Source organism: Neopsephotus bourkii, unplaced genomic scaffold (assembly GCF_033783945.1).
Source record: "Neopsephotus bourkii isolate Nb327-2 ecotype Australia unplaced genomic scaffold, CSIRO-AGI_Nbou_v1 NB_53, whole genome shotgun sequence".
NCBI lineage: Eukaryota > Metazoa > Chordata > Aves > Psittaciformes > Psittacidae > Neopsephotus > Neopsephotus bourkii.
Genome location: NW_026900570.1, coordinates 10,345,896 through 10,369,895, shown reverse-complemented (window position 1 = coordinate 10,369,895; position 24,000 = coordinate 10,345,896). Strand labels below are relative to the sequence as shown.

Genomic DNA, 24,000 nt, shown 5'->3' with positions numbered 1-24,000 from the left:
TCCCAGGTCAGAAAAATAAACTTAGTGGCTATGTTTCAGCTTTGAATGAAAAGGCATCATAGCTTTATCCAGTTTCCACATGTTAAGACCTCAAAATTGCAGTCAGATACAACTTTGCAGGCATTACTGCTGCAATACCAAACCTTGTCTATACAAATACATAGAAAGAGTTTGTCTGATGAACAGGAATTCTGATTACGTGGTATCAGCAAGGAGCTTGGTAAAGACCCCAAACACATCTATAATACATGGGCTGAAATCATAGTTTTAATTTATTGTTCAATTACAGCTGCAGGCTCATGGAGTTCACTGCTGCCAAGAAATATATATGACATTAAATTATGGAATATTTTGTTAAATATTTTAATACATTTGAGTACTTATAACATTTTATTTAAGTATATTATTCAGAGAACAGAAAACATTGCTCTTTCCTAATTAAAGGTGTGAGTCAGCAAGACTAATAAAATGCTTACTCCAGTGTTGAAGGAAACTCTGAAGAGGGAAAGAAATCCTATTAGAAAGTCCCCATTACCCTAGCAGTGACTGCCTGAGTGACATCTAAATGTAATTTTGCTGAGTTAAGCCTTACAAGGCCTACCCTATTATGGCACAAGATTTCAGTTCACCATTAATTTATTTTATTTGTCAAGAGATTAATAGGTGTGTGCAATGTTAGTTAAAATTTCAGAGCACATTGTGAGGCTCTGTCAGCTACAGGAAGGCTATTATTAGCAGGAGTATAGATGCTGTTTGAAGGGTAGAGGGCCACAAAAGTTGTGGTGGGCCACTTTTTATGGGAAGGGCCATGCAGAAGGTGGGCAGCACCTTCCTGTTACTTTGGCCAATGAACACTGTAGCAAAACACATTGAAAGAAGAACCAGGCAAGGCAGAAGAAAGAAGAACCAGGCAGGCAATCTTAATTTCCAGACAATATTCTGGCAGGGTTTGAGGTATCTTACTTCTTATGATCACACCTGCAAGACACAGTTGACCATGTAGCTCTGGAGAAACATGACGAACACCAGACTTGTAGTTCGACCTTTCACTTATAAGACTGGACCCACACCTGAAGAGCTCAGCAACTGGAGGCTTGGCCAGACAAGGCAGGCATGCTCCTGAGTACACTCATGGTCTATCATCCAGAGCACTGAGATCCAGTTCTCTTCTACCTTCTAATTTCTTTGGAAACCCCAACAGAAAGAGTGCATCCAGCTCTCACCCCTTGATTGGTTTTGAGATTTCAGCAGACTCTGTAGCTAGACATGAAAAGTAGAAAGTGTTCTTGATCCTATAATTAAGATGGAGCTCTGTGAAGCAGAAAAGCCAATGCACAGGGCTTTTAAAAGAGTTTCACCCTTACTCTAGCTCTTTTAATTGCTGGATGAATTATTAAAGCAGCCTGGATGGCATTTTCGAATGTTAATGATTTGTGAGCATACAACTTTCTTTATTGCTTCAAAGAACCATTAAAGAGGTTCTGATCCAAGCTCTGTTAAATAGGAATCCAGTATTGAAACTGGGATCCCCCCTCAGCTGCAAATTTTAAATAAAATTTCTAAATGGCAACATTACTGTCATTAGTAATGAAGTAGATACAATTATTGCTAAGTGAGCAGTCAATACATATTAATAGTGTCTCATTCAAATATGCAGGAAAATTGCATTAGTTTCAGAACGTACCCTCCAGGGAACAATCTCTTACTGCCACAAGGCCAGATTCCCATGTTGTTCAAACCCATACAGCTAAAGGAATCTTTCTACTAACTTCTGATAGGTTTGAGAGAAAAGCATTTTCAACAACCTTTCCCAAACCAAGTCCCTGATTCCTTGAGATTGAGGGATAAATCCTCAATGAACTATGACCACTGCAATGCTCTGTACCCCACTTCTAGTCCCTGATACCCCCTGTCAACAGGGATAACTGTTAGTCATCAGGGTACACTTCAAAGCATGAGGTGATGGCCAGAACCCCTGAGGCAATGACATCATCCAAAAGCAGAATTCTCCTGCCAGGGAGGTCCTCCCATGACTAAAACACCAGGTAAAAATAGGGTCAACATGGCCACTGGTTCCCAAGCCCTACCCAGCTGGGTGCTGAGCCTCAGGGGAAGACTCCCACCTCTGGGCCATGCCTGGGCAGAGACTAGTGACATGAAGCTCTGAGCCAGCTCTAACTCCTCAGAGCAGTGGCACCTCTCCTATTTTCTATTACCTCATTCTAGGTAGCTCCCTCAGAAGGAGGCAGGGTCTTCTGAGGACCTAACCTTCCCACATACTCTCTCGCCTGTAAGCAGGCTAGATCCAACTCTTTCTTCTGCATCCTCTTCCTAGTCCCAGTCACCTTATTTTAAAGTATTGACTGAACTGGAGTCACCTAAAATGGCTTTTTTTGGATGGCACTGTGAGGCATCACTGAGCCCCATAGCTTTTTTGTATCTAGCAGTGTTTTGTCTGCCTTGTAAGAATGGGATTCAGCTCCTCTACCTACTTTCATGGACTATTTGAACCAGAGCTATGTTCTTTAGTTGGAGCTACAGGCATGTCTTAATTCAGTGTCTGGCTTGTGTTCAAGGTAGTCAGTTTTTGTGGATGTACACGTATTCCTTCCTTGGGCTTCAGGTAAGGGTCTCTTGACCATGAGGATCACAAACAGAGATGGCGATAGCCTCCACTGTAGCCATCCTTCTGGAAGATTTTCCAGAGTCCAGCAGTGTTGTTACTGTACAGATCGCCTGAAAACAGCTGTCTGCTGAAGTTTGCTGTTTCTTCCAATATTTTATGGAATCCTGATAGAAGCTGTGGCTGAAATTAAAGCTGGTAGAAAAGTCTGATAGGATTTGAAAAGCACAATTGGCTGAGAGTCATGATGAGGGTCACTTGAAGCAAACCTCTCTGAAGCGGGTACAGTCACTGCTGTGGATGAACATATGTTTGCCTGGTCCCTGTAGGAGTGGAGCACATTCCCCACCAACGCACAGTCTCGTGGTTCTAAAGAGGGATTTTCTGAACATCCACAGCTTGTCCAAGTGCTAATCCTGAAATTACTGAAGCAATTATCTAAAAACTATTATTTTTACAATACACGTTAGAGCATTATCCTGAGCACTGCTTTTCAAATATCCACAAAACCTGTAAAAGACTTTCCTATTTAGGGCATGAGGCTGCACCTTGAATTTAGAAGGAACTTTTTATTGAAATAATATAAGTCAAGATTTTTATTTTTTTTTTTACATGGTACATAAAATAGAACATTTACAACAGCCACAACTTACAAACATAATGTATTTTCACTTTTTTAAGGGGAGTGGTATAGCAGTTTTGCCAGAAGAGAAATATTCCCTGTTCTCTTCCCATGTCTTTCTCGTGCACACACACTTACAGTGCATGTCAAGAAAACTACAGCGTCATAACTCAGCGTTTAGAAATTGCCCAGAACTATAAAAATTTTGGACTGAAAACAGGCCAGAAAAGCTTCTGATTTGTTCAGCACTGCCCATGAGTGGAAGAAGATGGTCATGGAGCTTTCAGTAGGATAATAGCAGTCTCTTTAGTGAACTCTCACTCACTAACCAAAAATATCTCAGATAACACATACCCCCAGAGCCGTTTAGACTGAGATATAGATCTCTTCCTCCTAGTACCAGAGCTGGTTTTCCGCACATTGATGGTGCCAGTGCTACCAGCCATCATGTATAACTCCTTCCCTTCTAGGCAACTGTTAGTACAGTGTCATATTTTCCATCTGAAGATCACTTTTATCTCACAGTTAAACCCCCCAGTGTAATGTTTTCAGAGGACTGTCAATTCAGGATTTACCTGGAATGTGTGATTGGAGGCAGAAGAGCCAATGGTAAAGTAAATGCTGTGGACTAAGTAGGCAGATCCAGACACCAAGGTTCTCACTGTAAGCATGACAGCACTGCAGCCTTGATACCATAGCTGCCACCATGTCCCACGTCTTCCGTTTGCACTGTTGTGCTTTGATTACCTCCTTGTTTCCATCTTCAAACATCAACAATGCATGGGCGTGGAGTGGTTTTAAACTGTCCTTGTAACTCCTCCATTTTTCATCAGAAATACCAACACATTTTTCCATAATATATTTTCTGAAGGATTTCATTTAAGACCAACCTATCTATAGGGCAGATATCAGATTTGAGCTTGAGAATGTGTCAGAATAAGGCAGGGAATATCTCGGGATACCTGCACTGCTTTTCCCATATATATGGCAAAGGTGTGGATTCAAGACACTGTGAAGCTGCAATTTGTAAGCAGAATTCTGCAGTTTTCAGAGTTTCAGTTCCAGATTCAAAATAATTACTTCCTTAATCCTGAAGGTTTTCCAATAGTCTTCCAAATGCTGATGATTATTTGGAGATTACAGCAGCAGTGGGAATTTTGTATGGGGAAATGTTGTTCAAACAGGTGAATTTACTTACTGCTGAAGAAATACATCTGTTAGTGTGCTTGTTTTCTCATAAAACCCACCAGGAGGATGCTGCTCTACACCCTTATTCTTAAAAACCTAATAGTCTGTAAGAGTGAATGGAGAAGGCAGTGTCCCATAATGATTCATAATTTTCTGGGAATAAACAACACAAGACTGCATAATCAGAATGAGCAAATACTGTAAACACAGCAGTTTTGCTAGTAGCCACGTGAGGTTAAACACTGTGCTTGAACCTAATCCAGACTACCCTGTCATGACTGTAAAACCACCATAGCAAACAATAGATGATACTGTGTGAGTCCAAGGACACAACTGAGCTTCACATGCTTTGTTTCTGGAAATGCGTCAAAGACATTTCTGTCCTTTATTGATATTGTCATTATCCCAACATGAAATTGGGGAAGTAACCAATACACTCAATTTCTTAGAAGAAATTATGTGAGTGAGGAGCTTTCATGCTCCTTCTTAACTGAGAGGGTCAAATGCTTCTGCAGATTCTCCTTTGAATTTACCATCTTTTTCCTTCTAGCTTTTTGCAGGTGGGAATGGCTCCTGGGAAAAGCAAGGCACCTAAAAAGAAGTAACTGCATTGTTGCAGCAGCTGAAACCTTGGAGGCATCCACAAGCACTTTCACAGTCTGAAGGAGTAGCCAGGCAATAGGCATTTTCAAATTGCTTCTATCTACCTTAAATCATCCAGCCTTCAGAACAGCTTGGTGTACTCCCAGCCTCCAGTTTTTGGCCTGAGATGCAGGTTTCTTGGGTCTCCTGGAGTAACTCCAAATCCCAACCAAGGTGACGGTGCCAAGGCCTTAAGTGCTGCAGCCCTTCTTCTATCGCTGCATGGAGCCAGGGAAGAAAAGCAATCTGGGTCCTGCCAAGCAGACCACAAACGGCTGGCTGAGCCCATTGTTGGTTTGCTTCCCCGAAAATAGGGGTTCTCTTCTTTTCCTGACCATGTTTTGTATCTCTCTGCAGTGCTGATTTGTTACTATTGAATGTGAAGGGAGACTGGGGGGGAGGGGGGGGGGGTCTGAGACTGTGGGGGCCAGAGGCTTGTTGAGGAATGGAAAATCTCATGCTTTCTTTCCCAGCTTCACCAGAACTAGCAGTTGTAACCTGCAGCAGGTGGATCACTGCCTTCCTGGGAGCAGAATCCACATCTGTGGTTATGCCACTCCCAGGATAATGGCTTATCACTGACCCAAATGACAGCAGCAGGAAAGGCTCCCTTCAGCTGCACATCTCTCCTGAGCCCTTTCCTCATCATGCTTTGCACCTCTCCTTGCAATAAGTCAATAGCACAGGCTTTGCCTGGCTGGAGGTAGCCAAAGAGGAGAAAAGCATTAGGGGCAGTAAATAAGTGCATATTAGAAGTTAATGCCATCAGCTGAAAACCTCGGAGATGGAATTATCTATCTATCTTTGAAAGTTATTATGCAGAAGCGAGCTGTTGAGTGCATAAGTATTTTATAGACCTTAAACTACTGAACAGCTATTGAAGCTAGGATTTAATCTCTTTCAGCCTGACCTGACAAAATAACAAAAAAAGCATATCCTAGTGAGAAGAGAGACTGCAAACCAGTATGATGAAACCTTGGAGTCTCTCCAGAGAGCCCATTCTCCACCCATACTGGTAATGGTTGTAATTCACTGACTTTAATGAAGTTACTTTTTATTCACACCCAAAACAGGCATGAAAAGAATAGAGTGTAAAGCTTTTTATTAATCTTGAAAGATTTGCAGCATTTAAACCTAATCACTTGCTATGCTAAGGGCACCTTCTGCTTGGTAAATATTCCTAATGCCCTTCAACTGCAGAGAATCTCCAAGAGATTTTTCATTTTGTCATAAACCTGAAAGGATCGACTTGATATATGGGGGCCTCAACACAGGCCCTGAAGTTCTTCCCACAAATACATAGGAAAATACCCAGTGTTTTCCTGAAGGAGTGATTTATATTGACTATAACCCTTCCCATCACCATAACAGCTTTATTCACTATGTAAATTGTAAGAGAAGCTGGGAAACCCTACAGTGGGGTTTTCCACTTGGTACAACTGAGTTTCTCCTGGCTGCACAGAAAACTCCATACATTTTCTCATCCTCAAACCAAGGATGAACCCACTGAACTGCAAACTGTGCTTTGCAGACCCTTTCCTTTGTAGCTGTTCCCCACATACTGCAAAGGGGGCTCTGCTGATGGATTCCCAACAACTAAAATTGGCTGCCTGCCTCAGGAGCAGCTGATAAAGCACTTCTACCTCCCATGTGTGGCCCATGGTGGTGGGCTCCTTTTGGAGGGCTTGGTGGTGGTGGGAGCAGGCCCTCAGTGCATTTCGGGTACATGGCAGGTGGAAGTTGGAGCCATCCTGAATGGAAACACAGCATCAACCATGTTCCAGCAAGCAGGCATGGCTTGCCCTGCCTGCAGAGTGTCCCTGGAAAAGTCTATCTTCCCAGGAGGGCAAGAGCCTTGCCAGATGCCTCTCCTACTGTCACGAGCCTCTGACTCTTCTCTGCCTTGACTGAACCCTTCGCACGCTTGCAGCACAGAAGTGGTACAGAAATTGGCCTGCCCTTAAGCACAACCTGACAAATGTCTTTTCCATCCCCCTCTATTTTCCCCCCAAGATCTGAGTGTGCAAGGCAGGAAGATCTGCTTTCCTGGAGCTGCTTTATAATTGACAAGTTCTTACCCTGTGGTAGAAAGGGAAACTCTTGTTAATCTATTAGAAAAAGGTCTCATGTAAGTCAAAGGGAGGCTGTTTTCTAGCTCCTGTTTTCACTGTGTGTTTTCACAGATTTTCTAATGCAATACACTGGAGCAGATTTTGCATTAAAGGTTAAGAATTATTTTCTATACAAAGTGTCCCTTTCTGTTACTTTTTAGACCTATCAGCCTTGGTCATGCTGAGAAAAGGTGCTTAAGGAGCGTTTGTACCAAGGAGAACTGATTGGAGAAACACTGGGTAGGATTAGACCATGGCTGTATAATAGCAGCATGGCTTAGACCCCTTTAAATTAAATTTGACTCGTCTTTACTTCTTGATCTCACCTGACAGAAAGAAAATTAACTGCTATGATTTACATGCTGCTTTGTCTTGTACCATCCTTCAGCCTCTTGACATGTAAGACATACACATTTAAATCCCTTTAAAGTAAAGCAAATGAAGGTGGATTGAAGGAAATACAAAAAGGATGCAACTTTGACCAACTTGCACATGAATTTGTCTTATTAGTCTTGGTCCTGGCAAAGGAGGGGAGCCTTACAGGCCACAGCAGGATGAAGGCCCTTTTCCATTCCTCCCCTCACCACGACATGACACCTCCCTGCCCTCTCTAGCAGACCTAGCCCCATTACCACTTCTGAGTTTCTTTGGTTTTTCCAGGGGATGTGGAATGGTTTTTATATTCACCATCTCTCTTCTTCATCCTTACCCCTACCCCTATAACAAGCATGGAATAACGTGTCTTTCATTACCACTAAGGAAAAACTATTGACATTTCATTCACTCATTAGCAATATTTGGTGCTTGTTTCCCTCCTGTGTATCTGTGAAGTTGGGTAAAGAAAGACTACTTCGTTTTTTTCTGCCTACTTAGTATCCCTCTCCTGTTCTTACGCAACAGCACAGTGTATTACTAAGAAATGCTTTCTTCATTGGAGTAACTGTTTCCACAAGCAGCTGGTACAGAAACATTCTGTTAAACTTCATTTTTAAACTTACCACTCCACCATGTAAATTCTGACTCTGGAAGTTTCCTTGCAGTGTTTAATCAGCCCTAGGGAAACATGCTTGCAGGAGCTGTTCCTTCGAAGCTGGCACACCAGATCAAGCACTGTGTTAGATAAGGTGTGTTTCTCATATCTCTATTCAGAATAGTCAACAGAGGTTGAGTTAGAGGTCTTCCAGTTTCAGCAATATTAACAAGTTAACTCAGCCTGTGCCTTCAGCTGTATACTTTCAGACTTACAGGACTTAATAGAGCTTTAGGGGTTCAGTACTGTGTCATGCACTAATTGTGAATTTGCCTTGGCCCTATTATCTTGTCTGGGATTTGCCATTTGTTTGATTTTTCCTCTCATTCTTTCTTCCTCCACTCTCTTCTTTGTTCACAGACATCTGCTTGCTAATGTCTACATATTTGAGGGGGGCATCATGTTTCCTCTGTGTCCACCTTGCACATATTCAGGAACAGTTCTCTATGATGCTAAAGTTCTCAAAAGCCTCAACCTGGAGCTGGAAGAAATCGTACATTGCTACATTTTCCTACAATCTTACATTTTCCTGAGAATCCTGATGAATTAAGTTTGATGTCAGTGATGCTGGAGGGAGATCAATCTTCACAGTAAGTCCCTGCCTGTGTACTGCAGCGCTGGGAGAGGTGCTGCAGCTCTGACCCAGGCAGCTGAAGGTATTGGTTGCATCACAGGGTCCTTTTTATTCTAAATCCTCAAAATCACTGATTTTTCATAAGAAAATAGTAATAAAATGCAAAAGATACATCCATATGCTTGCACAAGTTAGACAATATTCTACCTCCTTGTGGTGTTCTACAATTTACTTGTAAAATAAGCTATGTTTATACATCATAGCTTAAGACTGATTTACTTTTTCTGCAACCTTAAATTCACATAAAAGTGGCATTCAGTAATACTGACTTCTTACTATTACCTATGCTGTCCTGTCAGTATCAGAATGACTCAGTGTGTCTTTACCAGAATGGGATAACACTTTTGGTCCTAAATACAGCAATATGAATAAAACCAGTTTCACTTACAGTTGTGCAGAGGGCAAAACGCCTCTCCTATGAGTCACATAGAGTGGAGATGTACAGCAGCACAAGGACTCGGGGAGTTTTAAGACTCTCCGGACTCCCAGTTGAGGGTCTCTTTCAAGACAGATGTAGACTGCAGGTGCCAGCAAAGGTTAACTATTGTTTTAGGCTTAAGTTCTGTTACTCTGGTGAGCTGCAAGGCAACCTGCTGATAACTGATGTCTTGCTCACGTATGGTCCTGCAGATAACTAACGGCCCCAGCCCCTGCATGCACAAAGCAGTAGCAGAGCTCCTCTGTGCTCCTCTATAGAGGAAGATAACAGCAGTGAGTGGTGAGATCATGTCAGGGGCAACAAAGGATGCCACAGGGATGATAAAGTGGGGGACACAACAGCCAAAAGCCAAAGCCCTTGGGTGCATGGCAGTAGCTGTGAGGAAACCCCCAGCTGCCTTGCATGGTGGGGTGTGATCCCTACAGTCTCCTCCTCTGCAGCCCCAGACACCAACAGGTTATGTCATATGGCACTGGAACAGCTTTGGGTTTGTTAAGAGAGGAAAGCCCTCCTGATCCTTTCCAAGGTCATGAAGCTCTACTGACTTACACAGGATCTGATTATTTATAATCGCTGTTTGGCAGTTTGGCAAGAAGAATTGGTTTAGACCCCATCAAATGTTTTTAATAACTTACATCTACTCTTGTGAGATAAAGGATTTAGTCAAAAAAGTAAAATGGAGACTCAGCCAAAATACATTATGGCTTGGCTAAAATGCCCAGTGAAGGTATCTGGATTTCACCATACATGTTCTTAGAAGTTACAGTAATTGACGCAGATAAGGGGGTTGATACAAGGGAGAGGAGAACAGAGGATGCAAAAAATGAGCAGTGGTGCACAGGTGGACAGTGCAAATGATAAGATCTCCTCTGAGAGTGCAATTAGTGAGAGAAAAATGGATGACTTAAATTAAAGCATAAATTGGAGTGCGACATTTGGGAAATAAAGACCCTCATGATTATTAGGTGGCAAATATGGAACAGTTTGTCCCATATCTGAAGAAACAACATTGAAGTCAGATGAGTGGAGTACTTTGGTCCAAACTTTGTGTACTGTACACATACTTAGGGCTCAGCAACTTAGAAAGTACCTAAGAAATCTTCCTCCAGCTTTTCCAATGATTCTTCAAAATATAGTCCAGTGCATTTTTTACTCAGTGCTTTAATATCAGGGTGTTGTGCACAGCTTAAGAAACAGAACCCAAAAAAAAAAAGGAGAAGAAATTTAGCAATACATACTAATCCTATGAGGTTCAAGAGCTTGGCAAAAATGCTGTAGAATATATGCTTTTCAAGACTCCTAGCATGGCCAAAGCAAAAACAAGGATGTAGCTCATGAAGATGCTTTACAGAGCGTCATTCTCACTACAGTATGTGCTTCAAATGGTCTGTAGTACTCAGTAGTCTGCTTTCTGGTTTCCTACCAGGGCTCTTCATTGCTATCTGCACTTGCTGCAGAAATTGAGTACTTGGGTGTACGTGGGAGGCATGGTGTAGCATGGATTTATCATGGAAAAAAACAGAACTCCTTAATGGAGGCACACTGATAATACCTCTGAAAGGCTACAGGGCCTGTTGCAGAAGACTTAAATCATTCACTGGTATTTATTTCAGCTCAAAGTTATGCATGCAAAATAGCCATGAAAAGGGTGGCTCGATGAAACCTTCCTGCCCTGCACTTGCACTGCCCCACCTAGGTGACCTGCTGTGGTGCAGACACGTGGCACGCAACCTCTCCCATCCCTGTTCTCCCCATTTCTCCTCCTCTCCCAGGGAAAGAGCCACAAGGGGAAGCTCACAGCTGCAAACCCACTGGCCGTACCCTTCAAGACATACAGGCTCCATCAGGAGCCCAGCAGGTCCTAGCTGGAGCCATTCTGCTCCTTGGTTTGGACTACCTACACAGGGACATCAACCCTAGTGCCAGGGTCCCTCTGGCAGCCCCCAGCCCAGCCAGCCCCCCCAGGCATCAGCACTGCTGATGCTTTCGGACATTCAGCTGAACCTTGAGGGTTTGCTGTTCTCACCTTGCACTGCTGCCTGAAACAGTTGTTATGTCTCAGCCCAGATGCTTCATTTCAGACGCAAATGGCTTGATTCCTGTATACATTTGCTTTCTCAGTCTGTCAAGCACTTAAGTGCCTTTCATCTTGAAGTATCCTAAATGATAATATGCACTTATGTAGCTCAAGCTCCTCTAATGAATGAGGTTCTCCATAAACACTTGGTAATTAGGCCTCACAACAGCCCGATGGGCTAGAAACAGCTCTTGTGCAGTAATGCAGAGGGATGAGCTGAGGCTGTGTGGAGGCAGGCAGGGTTCAGGCTATCCACTAGACATGGAATAGCCCAGCAGCCATGAGGTGTTGGAGCTGCGTCTGCACTGCGGGTGATGCCCCTTACATCCAGGAGGAAAGAAAATAGAAACCACAGTCTTTTTCCCAGAAATTACTTTCCACATGGACAAGGAGAGTGAAAACTGAAAGGTTTGTGCTTCCTCAGTGCCTGCCTACTCCCTCTGCCAAAAGCTTGTGGTGGCCCAGCCCTTTGCCCCAGTGCTGATGGGGGCATGGGGACCCTGGCACTGCTGCCAGGTCCTGTGGGGCAAAGATGCTGGACTCTGCCATCGTAGCCTCCTGGGAAATTCATGTCCATTCCAGCCGGAAAGCAACAACAGACTTCTAGGCAAGCAACTGGCTTCAGACATGCATTCTTGAAGGAAATGGAAAAGGGAAATGTCAATATAGTCAAGTGGGCATTTCCCATAAGAACACATTCCAGCCAAAGCGGGGGGAGTGGGTAGGAGGGGGGGGGGTGTGGAAGCGCTAAGCAGGTCTGCCCACAGACTTCTCTTGCTCTGGCTCTTTTTCTACCTTTCTCAGCACTGCTGTCATTTGTCACTGGCAGCTCTACTGTGGGAATTTCCTTTCTCTCTGAGCTTTTGCAGCACTGTGACAATCAGGAATTGTATGTATCACAATTGTAGCTTTCAGCTAAAGGAAGGAACCTCTTCTGCAAGGTCTTTTATTGTGTCTTCCATAGTCTCTCTTCCAAAGATATAATGAAAACTACTTGCTGGAGTCAAAGCAATTGGCACAGCTCAGATGCATGCAGCTGCTACTTTTTCTCTAGCAGCGTCTTACACAGCTTTCAAATACTCAACTACCTTTTGCATGTAATCTTCCTGTCTTCATGCTTACGCCACTTGCTTTTTAGTAATCCACAGGATTCATGTCTCCTGCTGAAATACAAAGACCTGGTGGTAATGTTGTTGCCTTCCTTCCCATGGTGGGAGGAAGAAGAAACAAACTTTCCCATTTCTTCAAACCGTGAAGCAACAAGCTTTCCCATTCTCATTTTCCAAAGCCCTGAGGTTACCCATGCCAGCAGTGCATGAGGTGTGTGCTTTGCCCTGCCAACAAGCAGGAAAACAAAGACACCTAAGAGGCACCGCAGCAAACTTGTCCCCATGCTTTTCCCAGCTCTACTGTGTCTTTGCTGGTGTTGCTGAGGTGCCTTTTTGGTGGCCTGAGCCTGCCCTAAGAGAGTGATCGCCCCTTGCCATTTGGGAGCTCTTTGGTGCAGCTTTTAATTGAGTCTGCTCTTCCGTTCTCCTGCCAGTCCCTCCTTTTATCTCCTTCCCTTCTTGGTGAAGGTTTTCCAGCCCACTCAGTCCTGCTCCCGGTCTATTCAGTTCAGCAAGTCCTGGGCCTGCCTCAGTCCCCATCAGTAAGGAACACCAGTCCTGTCCCATTACCACCAGCACACACTCACCAGCAAAGCAGCACTAATGCTTTTCTTTAGCCTCTTTTCCGCCCACTGCCCCACCCCCCTTCCTCTCTTTTGAGGTGGGATCTGTCTTTCCTTATACTAGATAGTGTGAGCAGAGAGAAACCAGACTCAAGGCAAAACTCCCATTAACTTCAGTGGGGGCAGGATTTCACCTCAAGTGTTTCATGTTCTGGGTGCCGGACAACAACATGAAAGGGGCCTACACTTGTAAAACCTGAGCCGCAGCAGCCATTCAAGCCAAGCAAACACAGATGCAGTTTCTGATGCCCCTTTCAAGCCCCTCACTGCGGGCACACATGCTCCTTCCAAGACCTGTGAAGGTCATTAATCTCTCCTCTTAATTGTTTATTGCTGCCATGTTGGCAGCTATGGCTGAGCATGTAGCTCCCTCTACATAGCCTGAACTGGGCTCTGACTTTTACTGCTACCTTCTAGCACTACCTTGAGCCTTGTCTTTCAAGTGTGCTTCTCTTCAGTCCAGTCTTCCACATCTTATTTGTGTTATTGTTACTGATGAGGCTTTACAAGCCTCCTTGGCTGCTTGAGTCCTGCTGTTTGGTGCTCTGTTGCTCCTCTGGCTTCCTGTGACACTCATTTCTCCAGCACTCCTGTGTCAAATCGGTTAATTCCTGATATCTTCCTGTGCCTTCCTTGTTATCCTGTGTGCTTGCCAGCTGCTTTTTGCTGATCCAGCTTTATCTCCACTGCTGCCTTGAGTACCAGCTATGCCCAATGTCTTGCTACAGATCCCACTGTTGCCCTTTGCCCAACGGTTGGTCTTCCACTCAGTCACCATCCTGGTAGTGGCTTCGCCCTTGGCTCCATCTATTGTTGTGAGCTGCTGGTCTATTCCAGTACCATCGTGCCTGTGGCTGCTGCCAACCTGTCTGTCATTTTACCTCAGGGTCTTGATTTTCCTGCTCATCAGTCTCTTACTGGTGTTTAGTCCCTAGGAGGGTTTCTGCAAGAGCACAGCATTTACAAGTAGACATCTCTTCTTGTCTGTGCAGTTTTGCCCCTGGCTTTTTACTGTCATTCCCGCCTTTCACTTGTTTTGTAAGTACCCAGGGGAAGAGGTCTTGTTCTCAGAAAAGGTCTTCTCTCTAAGAAAATGTACCTTGCATTTCATGATCTCGGATCTTGTTTGAATGCCCTCCACATAGCCCATTTTTGAGAAAGAGAAGTAACAATTTAATATGGCCATGTAGTTCCTTTCAAATAGAACAAGTCAGTTCTGCACTGGTTGATGTACATCAGCTGAGCACCCTAGTCTGGCTGGCATAGATACTCAGTGGCTTGACTGCATGTTCATCATGCACTAAGTAGTTGTAGTAGTTGCTTTTCTTTTATAGGGTAGTTTTTTTTGACACTATCCCTCCTGCTCTATAGCACCCAGAACTCTTCAGTGCTTTCTTAGATGCCTAGACATTCCCAGTGCAGTGTCATCATGTTAAATACTATTTCTTTTCCTCAGAAAAATTAAGAGTTCAGATGTTGTTGTAAGGGCAGCACCTTATTACCTTTAATACTGTGGTATTAAAAAAAAAAGTAATCATGTAGTTGCTTGGTGTATTTACATGTTTCCTCAGGACCTCTCTGGGATACTAGTGATACTCAAAAACTCAAAACTGGAGTAATGGACCTAAAGAAAAAAGAGGAGAGAAAAATTTCTCTCAGTCTTGCTCTCTTATTGGGTTTATTGCTAGCAAATGCCCAGGGCTGCTGAATTTTGCTCTATCTTATTCACTACTGTCCTCCTGAGGCAGCAGGTTGGAGATCTGGTTGTCCCATAGGGACTGAGGCTAGGGCTTCAATGAGTAGGCTCCCAAGGTCCCCCCATACTTGCTCCTGGGCTTTTCAGAGTGAGGAGAGACAGCTGCCTGCCTGCACAAATGGCCAGATTTCTTCTTTTGGTCAGGGCCTGTCAATCAATGCTCTTCAGAAATCGACAGGTATCAGATGTAGATGATCAGCACTGGACTAATTTTGCCCTAATATTCTCCTTCTGACCTTTGTTCTGAGGTTGTGCAGTGCAGGCACACACTCCTCCCTGCTCCCTCTGGCATGCCGCTCCATCTGCAACACTCCTGCAATGCCTGGGAGATGCTGGTGCAGGTCAGTTCTTGCTGCAGCACCTGTCTGCCTGGCCTGATGCCCAGGGGCACTTCTGCCAAGCCTTGCTTGCTGAGAGCTGCATCCGGCACTGGTAGGTGGCTGAATGGCTCATCTGTCTCAGAAAGCCAGCACCCGTTCCTGTGCACCCACAAAGTGGTGCATGCTATTCCGTACCCTATTAGGTAGCATTTCTTCAGCCACTAGTAATTCTTTCCAATATTCTCTTTAACTGCTTTTCGCCAGTGCAGATGCTTTGGTTACCTGTTGATTTTCCTCCAGTCGCAGGCAGACTCATGCTGCACTGGGATTACAGGATGAATGATGCCTGGTTTTGTAGGCCTGCCTGTCCTTTGTCACTGTCTCACAAAACCAAATGGTCTGCAGCTTGGCAGTCATTGTTGCACCCTGTGGAGCTGGGCAGGGGAGATCATTCCTAGCTTCAGCCACATCTTGGGCTCCTGGAGGCTGCAGTCCCCCAGGGGCTTCCTCACAGGAGGATAGTTTTGATACTGACCAGCAATTCATTCAGCCTCTCTCCTCCAGCAGCAGCAGTGGGTCATCCTGCTGATCTGGCTTTAGATCACATAAAGCCAATGATTTATGGGTCTCAGCAGCCAGCTGCATCTCCTTACTGGCTGCAGAATGGGTCTGTGGTGTGACCCAGCCCTTAGTGGCTTTTCTCCACCTAATCCTGGTGCTCAAAAGTACCCCATTTGCCTGGCTGCACCCACAACCAGAACTGATGTTTTCCCTGATAGTACAGGAGAGGACAAACAGCTTTGTCTGGTGACCCATATCTCTTCTGCTCTTGTGTCCATTTTTCCCCCCAGGACTGTTTAGTGGCTATCACTAGTATAGAGGCATTTAGCTGTGATTTAGAACTGTTTCTTTCACTGATCGTTCCTGCAAGCTGAAAGCACATATCTCACAAATGACCCTGTCATTTACTGGGGAACCTTTAATGTTTCCAGATTCATAAAGGATGCCAGATTTCTCATTTGCTTAGTATAAATCTCTGTTTTCCTCTCGGGCAGTCCCACCTGCCTGAAACAGGCTATTCTTCTGATGCTTACCTAACGAATCTGTGTTTTGAGCATCACTCTTTGCTGAAGTCTCACTCCTTGCCATTTCACGCGTGTGTGTTAAGAGCAAGAGAAAGAAAGTAAATAAAAAAGATTTACCTTAAATTTCTTCCTTTCATGACTATTGCCATGGTTCTGCACAAGCATTCATGTTTTGCTCCTACTCAAAGTACCTCTACTGACTCTTTACTGGCTTTGTCTACTCCTGGAGTCTGTTAATCCCACAGCCTGCAAACAGCACATATCAGGTGTTGGGGCCAAAGCTGGGAGCATAAATACAATGATATACAAAGATGTTGCACCTGTGGCAAACACAGCCATGTGCATACAGACTGACCTTTTACTGCCTTCTCCAAAGTATTCTCCCTTGCAGGCTGTTCTCCTCCCCCAGCTCCCAGGCAGGTTCTTGTATCCAGAGGCCAGCTCAAGACCTCCTACAAGCATGACCTCCTACCTTGAAACCACTCATTTTATTAAAACTTTCCTCCAAGGTAGTCTGGGTTTATTTCACAAATGGAGAATAAAAAATTCAAGAAGTTTAACTCTTCTCAGAGGAAAAATAAAATAAAATAAAATATCATTTGAATAAAAGCAAGTGATAAGAAAGAGAAGAACAATATTCTTATATAATGATAAAAGAAGAGAGAAGAGAAAGCTTTAGATGGTCTGGTGTAATGGCAGATTCTGATTTCTAATTCATCCCAAGCTAAGAGCTAATGTCATAGTATAATGGTTTCAATAAAAAACAAGGATAGCATTTCTTTACTGGGGGAGTGTATGTGTGTAGGAAGGGAATTCTGGGACATCGTGAAATTTCAGTATTGTAAATATAAAGCATTTTATAGAGTAAGAGTTACTTCCACTAGGTTTTTCTGTTTGCTTCATCTAGGCAATACAGGTGCTTTCAGGTCTCAGTCCAAATGTATTGCATTTCTCATATTAGGGCAGAATCTGCAGTATCTTAACTAAGAGAGTTCTGTCTTCTGCTATAAGGATAAGGGACAACTTCTTAGATAAATAAATAAATTAGAAAAGGAGAAATTGTGGCCTCTAAGGGATTTTTAAAGTCTCAGTGAAGGAAAAGGCTGGACACTGAGATTTTTCAATGTTTCTAAATAACAAGAAAATAAAATTGCAAAATCAAAATAAAAACTTTCAATAACATTTAAAAAAAAGAAGAAATGAGCTTGAGACTGAAGGATTTGTGTCAACATCTGGACCTGGGGCTTGAAAACTAGGTGGCTGAGGTCATTCCATTTTATAAACCCAGCTTATGAACAGTATACACAGCATATGAACAAGTGCAAAGCCCAGAGTCACATAAACAGTGTATTTCATTCCTGGACATTGAAATAACAAAAAGGGCAGAGTCAAAGGGCTCCTCTCAGCTTTAAATATATATGAAGGGCCCATGTGACACTGAAATAATAACACTGGGAATATGGAAAATGAGACTAAGCAATATTTACATTACCCTTTCTTTTTTACTGGGGTGAAGGGTTAAATTTGGTTAACGGTAGGCTGATTTGGTCAAGAATATGGGCTCCACCACCTTCCTCTGAACAACAAAATTAATAAAATGTTTTCATAGGATCAAATTCTCATTGTAATCTGAAGCCATTTCTCCCAGAAAACACATGTTTACTTGTTAAACCAAGTGAGATCACACTTGCTCTACAGTGCAAAAGAAGAGAAAAACTTTAAATGGACTGTTCCTCCAAATCCTTGGTATCCTGCTCTCCCATGCACCTATGACTACACTAGCAAGAAGCCAATATGACATCAGAGAGCTCTATCTGCAGCTGCATACTGGCCTCATGCTTTTTGGTTGAAATAATCATTGTAAGTTTAAGGCTTCTATAAGCAGAAAACTTTCCCCTGTCTAGAAAAAACAGGCCCGTGTCTCTCAAAACATTGGATGTTTCTGAGACAGCCGAGTTCAAACACACCAGCATAATGTTCTGCAACAGCCGAAAATACAAGCAGTCTGGAGGAGTTGTTAAGAGAGAAAGAACAAGCTGACCAGAAACCAGAGTGCCACTGTCTTCAGTGTTCCTGCTTCTTAAATGCCACATATCTGAAATCTCATTTCAGACAGTACACAGTGGAATTGCAAAGAATAAAAGGTTTATGATGAAGATCAGAGGTCTGGAAAAGCATTTCTATAGGGAGCCTGTAGTAGCTAGGACTTTCAATTTCAGAAATGAGAAAATTCTTCTTTTATAGGACTGTAATGGAAATCTATGGAATTATGAATGGTTTGTGGAAAAATGAACAAGGGACAACTAGATGCTACTTGTCACAACAGATTTGGGAGCCTCCAATGTGCTTATCCAACAGTAAGTTTATAACAATCAAAAATAAGTCCTTTTTCTTACAGTTCATAATTAATCTCTGAAATTTATTGTCACAGGATTATAGCCTGCAGTATAGGCTGAGTGCAAAAAAGTTTTGGGATATATGATTAAACACTGTCATAGAGGCTATGTCCATCTATGGGTGATGAGCCCAGTGCTCCAGATTGAACTTCCTATTGTAAAATTCCTTAAAATACTTATTGTTATAAAATATGAGGGCACTGGGGAGACTCATTCTGTAGCTGTCCCTTTCTCCATGAGTCTCTAATGTGTCTCTTAAACACACCAGGGACAGGACCAGGGGCTGAAGGGGATGAGTCCGATCCAATTTGCCTTAGTTTCTGTATTCTTAAGTGACTTACGGGCTGGTGGCCACTCAGTATGCAATCATGTGAACGTCGTCATGGTGGAAATGTGAATATACTGTCATTGTGAGCTTGGAGTTGGGAGAAAAAGACATAGAGGAAGACCACACCACCAGACCTGATCGCTGGGAATATGAACACTATCCTTCACAAGGGATTTGATTCAAACTCAGCTTAATTCACTCTTGTCTAAAGATTATTGAACTGTGATGATGATGTTATCTTTTTGGTAGATGGTGACCCAAACTTTTTCAAAGAACATGCCAATGATTTGCATGATCCATACCACAAAGTGTCTGTTCATTTAACCTAAAATTGCCAGAAGGCAATCTTTAGCTGAATTTGCCTTTAAAATAAAAACTGTTTCTCAACTTTGAAGATAATAATTAGAAGCTCTTTTCCCTTCTCTAACACGTTTGGTTTTGTTGTGTATAATAAATTGCAAACCAGTGCTGTCTTTCTGTCAGTCCAGACTGTGGTTCAAATAACACTTCTGTGACAAATAAACCTCTCAGAAATCATGGACCAGAAAGAAAATGTGAGATCATATGTTTGTGATGGATGAAAGCATGTTACTGAATTGTGATAGCTTTTGATCCTGGTGGAGACACTCAGTGGTTACCCAATATGATTTTCAAGGTGCTAATGTGGGCCTGCAGATGTTAAGGAGAGAGCCAACCTCTGCAAGATAAATTAGTTTCCATACACCTTCCCTAAACAGAGCCAGAGATAAAGCATAAGAATTGAACAGCTTAGGAACTGTTAAGGGAAGAGGGAATCTTTCACATATTGCAGACTGGTAGCAATCAAAAGCTGGTCTCAGCTGATGGCTCTGCTCACTTGCTGACATAAGCAAATTGCAACCAGCATAACCCAGATGGCTTTCCTTTGGGTGTCTGGATAAAACCAAGGATTTGTTAGGCCACAGAAGCCACAAGGCTTTATTTCTCCTGATGATACTGATTCCTTTGGCTGGAGCTGTTGCACTGCTAGTGGGACAGGGAGGAAAAGTCTGGGTCCCAATGCAGCTGCTTGGTGGAAAGGCAGAAAAATCTGTCCCTCAGCTCTCTCGTTCCAGCTCAGAGTGACATGACCACCAAGTCCAATGAGACAAAAACCTCAGGGTAGAAAAAGAAATATTGTCTTTAAAATGTCAGACTATTTCCTGCACTCATACATTCAAAGACAGCTGATGAGTTTTTTTTCATACAATTTGTCACTTCAGACCTATATTTTCCCTCTTCAAATTTTGCCAGTCATTTCAGCATCGAGAAAAACATTTTGTCTCCATAACCACAAACAAATAACATCACAGCAAAGGAGTTACCTCTTCCAATTTCAGACTCAGTCTAACAATTTACCAGAACAAATATTTCATAAGATTTCCTAGTGATTTGGTTTCACTGCCATGAAAGTATTTTCTTATTTAGACTCACAGGTTCAACATTTCTTCTAATGTTACTTTTCAGACAGCTAGGATGCTGTCTGAAATCAGGATGCTTTCTGAAAGAAAGGGTGCTTCTGTTATCTTTTTGCTTCAGGAACTGAAGTTGATGACAACAGGCACTTTAGTTATCTGTGGTTTTTTTACAAAGGTACCACTACAGAAACAACTGTCCTGCTTTTCCAATATAAGGGTAAACATACTCACTTAATGTGTGCCTCTACTATGCTCACAAAATGTATATGCCTTTCCTAGCCAGAAAAAAAAGCTAATGAAACAGTCTTATCCTGAATTTAGGAGGAAGGTTGTTACATGACTGTAACTCTACTGAGTTCTGTAAGTGTGCAATGTGCAGGTTTGTCTCAGTTTAAAAAAAACTGAATCACATTATATGCCTATTTTCCTCCCCAAATCCTTGTTATAATGGCTTGCATATTATAATATTAAGATCTATTCCATTCCCATTCCTTAATGTTTCCCAGAGACAGCAAAACATCGTGACTATCAGTTAACATAAATTTTAGAATAGCGTCCAAATATTTAATTGAATTGGTTGTGTCAGTGACTTACTCACCTAATTGTTGGAATTCTATTTCTGTGATAAAGATTGTCAGCGAGTTTGGAAGATCAGTTACATTGCTGGCAACTGAAAATCATCTCCTTCCAAATGACATAAATACCTGAACAATACAAGCAAAATATGCCCCGAATGTACATCCAATGCAAACTTTGGCTTAAACAAGTCAGAACACAGTGTCTGTTTTTCTTTAAATTGATTTTTATAGAATACTAGGTGTCTATTTGAGTTATACTCCAAGGTGATAGCGTTATTAGTATTATGCTTTTACATGTAAATGCTCAAAACCACATTCGTGCTTTGTTTTCCTTTTCCCTAAGTATAGTCTTATATTACTTGGATCAAAGATACAGGAGCAAATGTCTTATGTTTAAACACATGCAATCAATATCATGATCTTCCACCATCTGCAGTGCAGAAATGGAGAACCCAAAGGGTTGAGGCTTCCCAAAAGGAAATATCGTAAGATGAAAGTGAGTTAATCTTTGAAAACCACATTTCATGCCTATGCTTTAAAGATGGATTCTAGATAAAATCTCATCAGCCTTTCTATTTTTATTTAAATAAAGTGTGTTTTTTAATGGTTAATAACAGAATCACTCAGAACCTATATATTATTGTACGTTATATGCTCTAAACGTTTTCTATAATTGCCAGTTAGTGAGTGTATACCAAACCTGGCAAACTTGCTTAGTTCACTAAAAACTGGCTAGTGCTCAGTCAGCTCCTCAGGTCAGCTGGGAATGAAAAGAGAGCCAAAACACGTTCTTGAAACTAGGGGAGAAAATGTGAGGTGGAGCACAGAGCAACAGCAGGGAGTAGGTGTGCTGCATTGAAAAGATGCTTTGCCAGCTCTTCTATTAGTATCTGCCTTTAAATACATTGTCTCTGGAAATGTCAATTTTGTGGCAAATGCAAGGATGTATACTTAGCCAAGTTCTGCTCCAGGACTAGCAGGAGAAAGCCCTGCAATAATGCCAGAAGGCCTCTTAAAAACGTTGAGTGGGGACTTCGGGTAGGTAACCACTGCGGAGGAGGAGGTTTGTGACTGTGTGCTGGGGGCACTACTTCCCCATCGCCAGCCGAAGGCTGTGGCTGAGGAAGGACACCTGGCCTCGGGGACTGTAACATTATAAATTCCCAACAGCCCCAAGGGAAGGGCATGGCAAATTCAGTCTCCGAATGTGAAACCCGATGACTTTAACAGCTCTGCTGTTTATGGGACCTTTTCCTGTGTGGTTGATTGATAGGAAATCAAAGGCCAGCTCTGGCTGCAGGGCCCTTCCCCCTCAACCCCCCCCACCCCCACCACCCCGAGGGGAAGGCAGCCCAGATCTCTGCAATGGCCCTGGGATGCAGGGAGTGGTGTCTGAAGAGATGTCCAGGCTCCTGCTCCAGGGCAGCAGAGAAGGGAAGGGAAGGGAAGAGTCGGGCCCCGAGAGGCAATACTTACAGTCTGGGAAATGAAGGTACAAGTGCAGGTGAAACAGCAATAATTCCTCAACATCCTAACCATCCCAGCAGGTCTGGGGTTTGATTGTGAACCATGAAAAGCCATTCGGGAGCTCAGCTGAGCTCTGCTCACAGCAGGAGCAGTGGGAACAGTAGGAATACAATGCTCAACACTGACTGCTGAAACTTCCCCATTTGAATCAAACTTCTCAGTGTGCATAATCTCATGAAACGTTTTAAGCTTTGACACGCTTGGATTTTATGGTGATCCTAGAAGGGCAAGGCCGGAGCGATGTGTTGGGCACTTCTTTGCTGGCTTTTCTATGTAGGCCCACTCTGTTGCTGAGATCCTAAACACTTATAACTTGGATACGGCCAAACAGCTAATGCATTGTTCTACCTTTTTGTAAAATAACTTCATGCCAGACTCAGACCTTGTGTGCCAAGTTTCAGACTGGAGTGCATTTTATGGCTGAGTTATAAACCCCTGGAAGAAGAGGTTTGTAATATAAATGCTGACACAGCCAGAGCTATAACAAAGTGAATGGTGCTGCAATGATATCTTATTTACCTCTAGCTAGAAGCATATAAGGAAAACTAAAGAATGTATTCCTGCTGCTACAGATCATTTAATCAGTAAAACTTCTCTCTAATTTTATTTGGTAGGTTAAAACTACTAAGTTCATGCATTGATTAAGGAAGATTTTAGTGTGAGGTATCCCTGCCCATGGCAGGGTGATTGGAACAAGATGATCTTAAGGTCCTTTTCAACCCTAACTATTCTATGATTCTAAGAGCAGGAATAGTCTGTGTATTCCTATGCATTACAAGATTTACATATTTGCACATGATAGAACACTCTCATATTTACTTAAAATTTATTAAACACAATTTTGCAGAAATGAAGAACTGAGAAAGAACAGAGAAACATAGCACAGAGTGAGAAAATTGCAGCAGCTTATTGCAAATGACTACAATCATTACAAAAGGAATGTATAGGTGACTGCTGTATGTGATTGAGTACTCAAGTGTTAGCTGGGGCTGGGTTTTTTCCAGGTATGAATAATTTACAGCAGAAGCTCCAGAAATACTCTGCTGTAGCATGACATCTGCTTAATTGAACAGGAAAGCATTGAGCTAGCAAGTTAAAAACAGTAGGGTGTTCGTTCATAGGTAATCTGGAGAAAGCAGTATGGAGATTATGGCCACTGACTGCCAGTCTCTGCCACTAGCTACACATACAGCCCATCTGTAAGGGTTGTACGTGGTCTAGGATTTACTCAACCAAGTTTTCTCTAGGTTGGTCCTGTACAAGAACCAGCACCTATGCTTTGGCATTTCTGTACTGTGACCTCTCTGATGTCCATCCATTACTGGGTGTGGAAACCTGGGCTTGGCAAGCTGCACTACAAATTCAACCTTCTAATTCTGAGAAGTGGTTTTTCAGGCACCACTGTCACTTCTGGGTGAAATACATTCAGATTTCTGGAGTAGACAAATAAGTCTACCCATGCAATGGGTAATGTTT

General features: G+C 42.8%; 1 long non-coding RNA gene across 1 annotated transcript in view; it reads right to left on the bottom strand.

Moving 5' to 3' along the window:
- LOC133210786 (uncharacterized) overlaps positions 1 to 21,410 on the bottom strand; it is a 40,023-nt gene extending 18,613 nt beyond the window's left edge. Inside the window, exon 1 of the long non-coding RNA XR_009725025.1 lies at positions 21,018 to 21,410. This is a non-coding gene — a long non-coding RNA (uncharacterized LOC133210786). The remainder of the gene's footprint in view (positions 1 to 21,017) is intronic.
- Between the last annotated feature and the right edge of the window lie 2,590 nt (positions 21,411 to 24,000).